This window comes from Canis lupus, chromosome 20 (assembly GCF_048164855.1).
Source record: "Canis lupus baileyi chromosome 20, mCanLup2.hap1, whole genome shotgun sequence".
NCBI lineage: Eukaryota > Metazoa > Chordata > Mammalia > Carnivora > Canidae > Canis > Canis lupus.
The window spans coordinates 28997927-29007557 of NC_132857.1; the positions used below are offsets into that span (position 1 = coordinate 28997927).

At 40.0% G+C, this 9631-nt stretch overlaps 1 long non-coding RNA gene across 1 annotated transcript in view; it reads left to right on the forward strand.

Moving 5' to 3' along the window:
- LOC140612084 (uncharacterized) overlaps positions 1 to 4030 on the forward strand; it is a 34526-nt gene extending 30496 nt beyond the window's left edge. Inside the window, exon 3 of the long non-coding RNA XR_012013396.1 lies at positions 3624 to 4030. This is a non-coding gene — a long non-coding RNA (uncharacterized lncRNA). The remainder of the gene's footprint in view (positions 1 to 3623) is intronic.
- Positions 4031 to 9631: the final 5601 nt, after the last annotated feature.

A 9631-nucleotide genomic window follows, 5' to 3' on the forward strand; every position in this document is an offset into this window, starting at 1 on the left:
TCTCTCATGAATAAATAAATAAAATCTTAAAAAAAAGTCTGTGCTACCCTGGGTAATTTACATGTTTAGGGGAATCCCTATCAAAATACCGTGGACTTTCTTCACAGAATTGGAACAAATAATCTCAAGATTTGTATGGAATCAGAAAAGACCCCGGATTGCCAGGGGACTATTGAAAAAGAAAACCAATGCTGGGGCATCACAATGCTGGATTTCAAGCTGTATTACAAAGCTGTGATCATCAAGACAGTATGGTATTGGCACAAAGACAGACACAGATCAATGGAACAGAATAGAGAACCCAGAAATGGCCCCAACTCTATGGTCAACTAATATTCTACAAAGCAAGAAAGACTATCCACTGGAAAAAGGACAGTCTCTTCAATAAATGGTGCTGGGAAAATTGGACAACTACATGCAGAAGAATGAAACTAGACCATTCTCTTACACCATACACAAAAATAAACTCAAATGGTTGAAAGATCTAAATGTGAGACAAGAATCCATAAAAATCCTAGAGGAGAACACAGGCAACACTTTTTTTGAACTTGGCCACAGTAACTTCTTGCAAGATCCATCTACAATGGCAAGAGAAACAAAAGCAAAAATGAGGGCAGCCCTGGTGGCCCAGTGGTTTAGCACCGCCTTCAGCCCCAGGAGTGATCCTGGAGACCCAGGATCGAGTCCCACATCCAGCTCCCTGCATGGAGCCTGCTTCTCCCTCTGCCTGTGTCTCTGCCTCTCTCTCTCTGTGTCTGCTATGATTAAATAAATAAAATCTAAAAAAAAAAAAGCAAAAATGGACTATTGGGAGTTGATCAGTATAAAAAGCTTCTGCACAGCAAAGGAAACAGTCAACAAAACTAAAAGACAACCTACAGAATGGGAGAAGATATTTGCAAATGACATATCAGATAATGGGCTAGTATCCAAGATCCATAAAGAACTGATTAAACTCAACACCCAAGAAACAAAAAATCCAATCATGAAAAGAGCAGAAGACATGAACAAAAGTTTCACCAAAGAAAACATAGACATGGCCAACAAGCACCTGAGAAAATGCTCCACATCACTTGCCATCAGGGAAATACAAATCAAAACCACAATGAGATACCACCTCACACCAGTGAGAATGGTGAAAACAATAAATGGTGAAAATTAATAAAACAGGAAACAACAACAAAAAATAAAACAATAAATAAAGAGGGTATGGAGAAGGGGGAACCCTCTTGCATTGTTGGTGGGAATGTGAACTGATACAGCCATTCTGGAAAACTGTGTGGAGGTTCCTCAAAGAGTTAAAAACAGAGGTACCCTCTGACCCAGCAATTGCACTACAGGGGATTTACCCCAAAGATACAGATAAAGTGAAACACTAGAGCACCTGCACCCCAATGTTCATAGCAGTAATGTCCATGATAGCCAAACTGTGTAAGGGGCCTCAGTGTCCTTCAACAGATGAATGGATAAAGAAGATGTGGTCTATATATACAATGGAATATTACTCAGCCATCAGAAATGATGAATACCCACGATTTGCTTCATCATGGATGGAACTGGAGGGTATTATGCTGAGTGAAATAAATCAATCAGAGAAGGACAATCACCATATGGTTTTACTCATACTTGGAATATAAGAAATAGTGAATGGGATTATAGGGGAAAGGAGATAAAATGAGTGGGAAAAATCAGAGATGGTGACAAAACATGAGAGACTCCTAACTCTGGGAAATGAACAAAGGGTTGTGGAATGGGTGTTGGGCCAGTGGTTGGAGTAATTGGGTGATGGGCACTGAGAAGGGCACTTGATGGGATGAGCCCTGGGTGTCATACTGTATGTTGTCACATCGAACTTCAATAAAAACAAATAAAAAAAGAAACAGATAAGGCCACAGCCTGTGCAATGAGCCTCTACATGATTTTCTTTTTATATGGACAAATCCCAACTCTGTAAGCATGTAGTCATGGAAGGCAGGGTTCCATGGAGGTCTTTAGTGAAACGCTTTCTCTCTGAAATATCAATTGTAAACTCTGAATAAAACATAAATCCTACTTTTGAAAAAAAAAAAAAAGTATCAGGGCACCACGCTCAAAGTACAGGCTCTTGCAGAGTTCTGCACACCAGATTATAATGCTAGTGTGTCTGTGCATTGAGCCCAGATGTGTCTACTCTTCATCTGAGACCCATAATCCAAAAAATAAAAGTTGCCCTCCTCCCCTACTGCATACATAGTTGAGGACCATGGGTGGGACAACATACTGTCCCACTAGGAAACATCCACTGAGATTCTGAAGTCCTGCTGGGTAGACTTAAGTGGAACCCCTACCTGCTAAGGGCAATGTTCCTTAATTAAATCCTAGTTCTGTGGGGCTTCACAGGCAGGGCTTCTGGGGTCCCTCACCTTTGCCCTCGGGAGAGGACCTTCCTTTTATGTTGTTCTCATTGGCAACACCTAAAAAGGGTGTTAGAGGTTGTGTCCTTTCAAGGCTGAGCCCCTCATTCCACTTCCTTTTTTACAGAAAGTTGGAGGTCCAAAGATCATTTTAAGTCTCATTATAAACCATTTTGTCCAGATTTTTGGCAATAGATCTCTCTCAAAAAGCCAAAAACATAATCCATTTCTTACCAATTTAATTTTCATCAACTCCATATGCCATTGTCACACCTGAATTCTTGAGAAATGCCTCTCTCTCCCTCCCTCCCTCCTTGTCTGTCTGTCTCTCTTTCTGATGTGATAAGCAACCCTCAGTTCAGTATTTGCTACAAGTCTGACTTTTAATTGCCTTTTTCCTCAAATATTTCCCAACATTATTGTTTGAAATCAAGAAGCAGTCCCCAGATTTCTTGAGTCTATTCTTTTTTTACTTTCAGCTAATATCAACCAACACATAATATCAACATTCTTCTTAACAAACTCTTATTTTTGAAGTAGGAGTTTTAATTTTCTGGGCTATTATTATTATTATTATTATTATTATTACAGCATAAGTGGTGCTCTTACCAAATATTTCACCAGCACCTGGCACATGGACCACCCCTGGGTGGACCACCCTTCCAGCCTCCAGCACAAAATGTGGTATCCTTTCTTGCAGTAGTGAGAACTTATAGAAGAATAGATTTAATGAGTGGAGAGAATAAATGAAGAGTCCTGTTTCAGCCAAAGCAATTTTTGAGATGCCAGTTAGACATACACTATGAATTTGCAATTCAGGGAAGGGATTAATGGTGAAGATATCAAAGAGGGAGTCATTAGCCTCTTATTTCTTTATGTAGTAAGAAAGATTAAATAAACAAAATAAATGATGAACTTATTCCAGATGAAATTCACTAATTTGGAATCCCCTAAATGAGGCATTTTTGAAACTCAAGGCAACATTGGAAGACTTTGTTACTCTGAAGCATGCAAACCCCACCCCCTTTTGCACTCTCACCCTTCAACCACAAGAATTATTGCCTTCAAGAACACTGATGTCAAGAGAAACAGAGGTGTACCTTGAGCATCCTGGAGAATGCAAAAACCTGTGAACCTCCCATACCCCAAAATAATCTAAGTTCTTTTCAGGTCTAATAGTTTCTGACTGCATAACTATAAATTAAATGTACCATTCTTCTTTTATTATAGACACTCTGAAATATTAAAGAAGGTTAATAATTAAAGCTAATCTTGAACCAGTTCAAAGCTCCAGCACTAATAATCTGAGCCACTTGGCTATTTCTGTGACTTCCTCATCATGCAGAAATCTGTTCATCAGTACTCCTAACACCTCAGGCAGGTAGACTTGGTGAAGAGACAGTATGGCCTGCCTCACCTCATTGCATCTATATGGACAATTCCAGAAACTCACAGAGATTTTGCTCAACTGTCTTCACTCATCTAGGCTCAAGTAAACAATCAATTTAAAGTAGTTCATTTGGGGGAACCCTGGGTGGCTCAGCGGTTTAGCGGCTGCCTTTGGCCCAGAAAGTGATCTTGGAGTCCGGGATCGAGTCCCGCGTCAGGAGCCTGCTTCTCCCTCTGCCTGTGTCTCTGCCTCTCTCTCTCTCTCTATCATGAATATATAAATAAAAAAATCTTAAAAAAAATAAAGTGGTTCATTTGTGTCTTTTTTGTCTTTATAGATGTGAATAAGTATGTCATCCATGTGTACATGTGTACATCAATGTGCAGCTTAACAACATGGCATTAAATATTTCACTGCTTGGGTGAATACAGGTACTCAGTTGATGCCTGAGTCCCAGCTTGAATTAAGTATTTATCGTGCATCTTTGTCCAAAGCCCGTTTTAAATATGGGCATTTATCAACATGTTCAAAGAATGGCACCAGATCCCTGATCAAAGGTGACCTACAAGCATCATAAAACTGAAAAGAAAAATGAGGCTTCTGCTTTGATTATGTGTATGCTAACAGAGAGCTACTTCATGGGACACTGAGAACTGGAAGGCATACTAGGTCTATTGCCCAGAACAAGCTTCCAAACTGAAAATGCAGTCCATAGCTAAAGGATAGCAATTTGGAAAAGTCACAAAAACATCGTGGGAAAAATATACATTCATTTGGACAGGTGTCTGTTGTGAAATCACAGGTTCTGACAGGACTCTCTGCTGATGCATGCCCTGGGACCAAAGTGGGGACTTCTGTCCCTAGAGAAACTGAATCATTCTATCCCTGGGAAAATGGCATTGGCACCCAGGAGGAGCCAGGAGGCTCAGAGGATGTCCAGAAGAGAAAAATGCTCTTTGCATTAGGATTAGCACAGGTACACTCCAAGCACCTTTCACTCCTTCATTTAATTAAAATTTTCTTGAAATTCTCTTATTCCCTCACTTATTTTTCACTCTTTCCATGATGGATCCGGGTGAGGCGTGGTATTCCACTTGCCTCAACAACCTGTTCTTCTCAGTTGGCTTCCTCAACTTCTCCACCTCAACATGACCCTTTTCATCCTCTCTGGGCCATCCTATTCCAGCCCATAACCTTCCAGCCCTGTAAATCAGCAGTCTACAGCTTTACGAGGTCCTTTGAAATTTTTGTTTAATTTTTATTATTGAAGTATAGTCAACATACAGTGTTGTATCAACTTCAGGTGTACAACATAGTGATTTGACAATTCTATACATTATGCAGTGCCCACCACCATAAGCATAGTCACCATCTGTCATCACATGTTACTACAAGGTAGACTATATTCCCTATGCTTTTAATCCCTGTGATTTATTGATTTACAAATGGAAGTTTGTACCTCTTAATCCCCTTCGCCTAAATTGCCCATTCTCCACCCTCCTCCTGTCTAGCAACCACTAGGTTGTTCTCTGTATTTATGAGTCTTTTTCTGTTTTTGTTTGTTTATTTGGTTTGGCTTATTTTAGATTCCACCTATAAGTGAAACCATATGCTTTTCCCTTTTTTGGTCTGACTTATTTCAGTTAGCATAATACCCTCTAGGTCTATCTATGTTGTTGTGAAAATTTAATGAGAGCTGTGAGCCTTTCTTCAGAAAAAAATACACATGCTCATACACACACAAAATTTTGCATTCCCTTCATAGAAGGCACTGACTTGGGATAACCCTCCCCCCCCGATTGGCAGTGCCCCCAGCCCCTGCCCCCTGGATTCAGGACTGTAAGTCATTGTAAGAACAGTGGGGGCTACTGTTCTCCACTGAACCCCCAGAGTCTACACTATAAGAACCCAACAAACATTTGTCAGATAGTGAAAGAAGCTAAGTTATAAAAATGTACATATTTTTAAAATACAGAGAAGAATGAAAAAAAAATGCTTATAAAGTATGATCTTAATGATGAAAAAATATGCTTAGAACAAAAATTGAAAGGAAACACACCAAAATATTACCAAGTATGTTATTTCCAGGTAGTGAAAATTATGAGAGATTTTTCTTTTATTCTTTAAACTTTTCTTTTATTTTACAAATGTTTTTGAGCACATATAGCCCTATACTTTAGTCCAATTTTCTCTCATGAGATATTTTGTGGAATGAAAGTGTAAGTCCTGGGCTTCACCATTCACCACTTTTCCCCAACTCTCCTCTCTTACACAGAACAAATCCTGACGTTCCATGTTCTGGGGTCTTGAAAGCCTTTTGCAGTTGGTGTCTCAAACTGAAGTTTCCAGGTACCCTGAAATCAATCGGTACCATGTCTTATTTGAGAAATCCAGGTCCAGTAGACCAGGCAGGGATGGAGGGGGGCAGGAGAGAAGGAGGTGGGTAATTGAGGGGGGATGGGTTAGCTTTCCCCCAGGAGTTTGGAGGCTTCTGAAAGAGCAGAGATTCACATTGCATTTAGCTGCAATATTCCCAGAGAGTCAAATCTCTGAGAAATGCAGCTTCTCAGGCAGTGGTGCACTAGGCATTGACTGTGATGCTCCTGCTGGACACTTCTAAGCCCTGGATGGTGGAGGCAAAGAGCAGTGTGAACAGTGGAGGCAGCTGAGAAGAGGCAAGTTCTCTTGCCTCAGCAAGAGAACAACCCCAGCAAGGTTGGGGTGCTTGTAGGAATTCCTAGACAGAAACAAGGAACTCCAGCAGTGACTAAGGATACATATCTCCATGAGTCTGATTTAGTTCAATGTACAAAGAGAAAACACAATGATGGTTTCTGTACCTGAAGGTCTAGAGCAGAGTCTTCCTTGCCACAAACATGGAACTAGGTACTATTTGGTGTGTCGGTTGGTTCCTGGTTGTTTCTGCTGCTGCCTCTGATCGAATTGACCTTTGGAATCTTAGCTGCAAAAGACATATAGACAATATCTTAGGATTGGAAGTCACCTTGGAAAGTGGACAGTCCCATGGCTTTTAAACTGAGCTCTGCAGAGCTTTCTCAAGCTCACTACAAAAGCTGAGAGGAGCAGGAAGCCAGAGCTCCCCTCCACACACCGGGCTCCCCTCAACTTGACCAGAGCAATTCTACTTTTATGTTTCATTTAATATGTTTCCCTGAGTCCATTCACCTCAAGACTGTGTGACTTTAACATGCAGGGGAAATACTTGTTCTGGTCTCCCACCTCACTGAGGCCCAGAAGGGAAAAGTTATCCCTGGCCCTGGGGAAGTACAACAGAGACTAAACTAGAACTCAGAACTTCTGACACAGTACAGGGCTCTTTTGACCTGTGTTATTTTTTTTCCCATAAAGAGCAGAAGATGTAGGTATGTGCTTCTGTTCGATGGGATCACCTTGGAGGTTTCTGCAATGCTACTATTCTGATCCCTTATATCTCTCCAGGTTCATAAGCAAGCACAGAAAGTCACTAGCAAAGAGAAATGTATTTGGACAGATTTCTGCAGACACTTTTATATTCACTCTGTATCTGTGACAGAGTAATCAGAAGAGAAACATTTGGCCCTTCACAGTACCCAAGCCCAGAACCCACCAGTTTCCTGCAGACTAGCAAGGGCAGCCCCCCTCAGTGATGCCTGCAAGAGCCAATGGAAAATGACACCCTTCACATACCATGGCTCCAGACATGGCCACGTGCCACCAGTCAGATGTACCACAGACTGGTTTGGAGCCTATAATTAGAGCAGCAGAGCATGAGACATTCTTTTAGCTGGGGTATTAGAGCCAACAGCTGTAGTGGTAGCTTTGTTTTTTTCCACCAAAGTAGTTGACATACATATTACACGCATATTATATTAGTTTCAAGTGTACAGCATAGTGATTTAATATTACATACATTATCAATATTATATACATTATGAAATCTAGCTGCTGTTAGTCACCATACAAAGTTATTGCATATTATTAGCTCTATTCCCTATATTGCATCTTTCTGAGAAGAAATGTGTGGGAAATATCAGAAAGGGAGACAGAACGTAAAGACTGCTAACTCTGGGAAACGAACTAGGGGTGGTAGAAGGGGAGGAGGGCGGGGGGTGGGAGTGAATGGGTGACGGGCACTGGGTGTTATTCTGTATGTTAGTAAATTGAACACCAATAAAAAATAAATTAAAAATAAAAAAAAAAAAATAAAAAAAAAAAAAAAAAAAAAAAGAAGTTTGTGCCTTTTAATCCCCTTGTCCTTTTTCACCAATCCCCATACCTCCCACAACCACTAGTTTGTTCTCTGTATCTGTGAATCTATTTCTGTTTTGTTTTGTTCACTTTGATTTTTATATTCTGTATTTGATTTGTATATATTTGATTTTATATTCCACTGTATTTTAGATTCCCCATATAAGTGAAATCATGTGGTATTTGTCTTTGTCTTTTTTCACTTAGCATCATACTTTCTAAGTCCATCTGTGTTGCTGCAAATGGCAAGATTTCATTCTTTTTTATGACAATAATATTCCATAGTGAGTATATATATATATATATCACCTTTTCTCTGTCCATCAATAGACACTTGGGGGTCCTATAGTTTGTCTATTGTAAATAATGCTGCAATAAACATACGGGTGCATATATCTCTTCAAATTAGTATTTTTGTGTTCTTTGGGTAAATACCCAGTTGTGGGATTAAAGGATCGTAGGATAGTTCTATTTTTAACTTTTTGAGGAAACTCCATACTGTTTTTCAGAGGGCTGCACCAGTTTGCGTTATGCAAATTTACTAAGTGGTCTCCTGATTTGACAACTTTTGTAGCAATGGTGACAGGTCTTCACGGCATTCTGTAGCAGCGGCCACAGAATGCCGTGGCTTCTGTGGCTTAATCAAACTTCTTCATCTTGACAGAGTAACCCTGGGTGTGGGAATTTTTCTGGGACATTACTTAGATTCTTAACTATTTTGTAAGCACCTAATTCCTTGCACAAAACCATTTCTGTTTATACCAGCTAGGTGAATTATATTGTCTGCAATTTAACTCTTAATTTTTTTTATAAGTAGGGTCCATACCCAGCATGGACCCCAACATGGGGCTTGAACTCATGAACCTGAAATCAAGACCCCAGTCAAGATCAACAGTTGGATACTCAACTCCACTCAGGAGGCCCAGCCTTATTGAACTTCAGCATTTCACCAATCCAATCAGTGGGGGGAAAATGTGTTCATTATAATTTTAACTTAATTTTCTCAACTTGAGTGAAGTTAAGTCTTTTTCTGGGGGTGCCTGGCTGGGTCAGTCCATAGAGATGCAACTCTTGATGTCAGGGTCATGAGCCCAAGCCCCACCACATTGGGCATGGAGCCTACTTAAAAGTTTTAAAAAATAATAATAAAATTAAAAATAAATAAATACTCTATTTTTTAAAAACTCTTTCTTCTGTGTTTAAGAGGCATTTGAATTTCCCTTTCGGAGAATAATCTGTTCTTTTTTAAAAGGTATGACCTCATTTGTCATACTTATTCTCCCATACTTATATCTTCTTCTTTTTTTTTTAAAGATTTTTATTTATTTATTCATGAGAGACACAGAAGAGAGGCAGAGACACAGGCAGAGGAAGAAGTAGGCTCCATGCAGGGAGGCTGTTGTGGGATTTGATCCCGGGACTCCAGGATCACACCCTGGGCCGAAGGCAGGCGCTAAACCCCTGAGCCACCCAGGGATCCCCTACTTCTATCTTCTATTAAGTTTATAGTTTTACTTTTAACATTTAGACCTTTAATCCATCTGGATTCCCCTCCTGTTAATGGGTTAAAGTAGATAGTCAGTTTTCCCAGTACTATCTA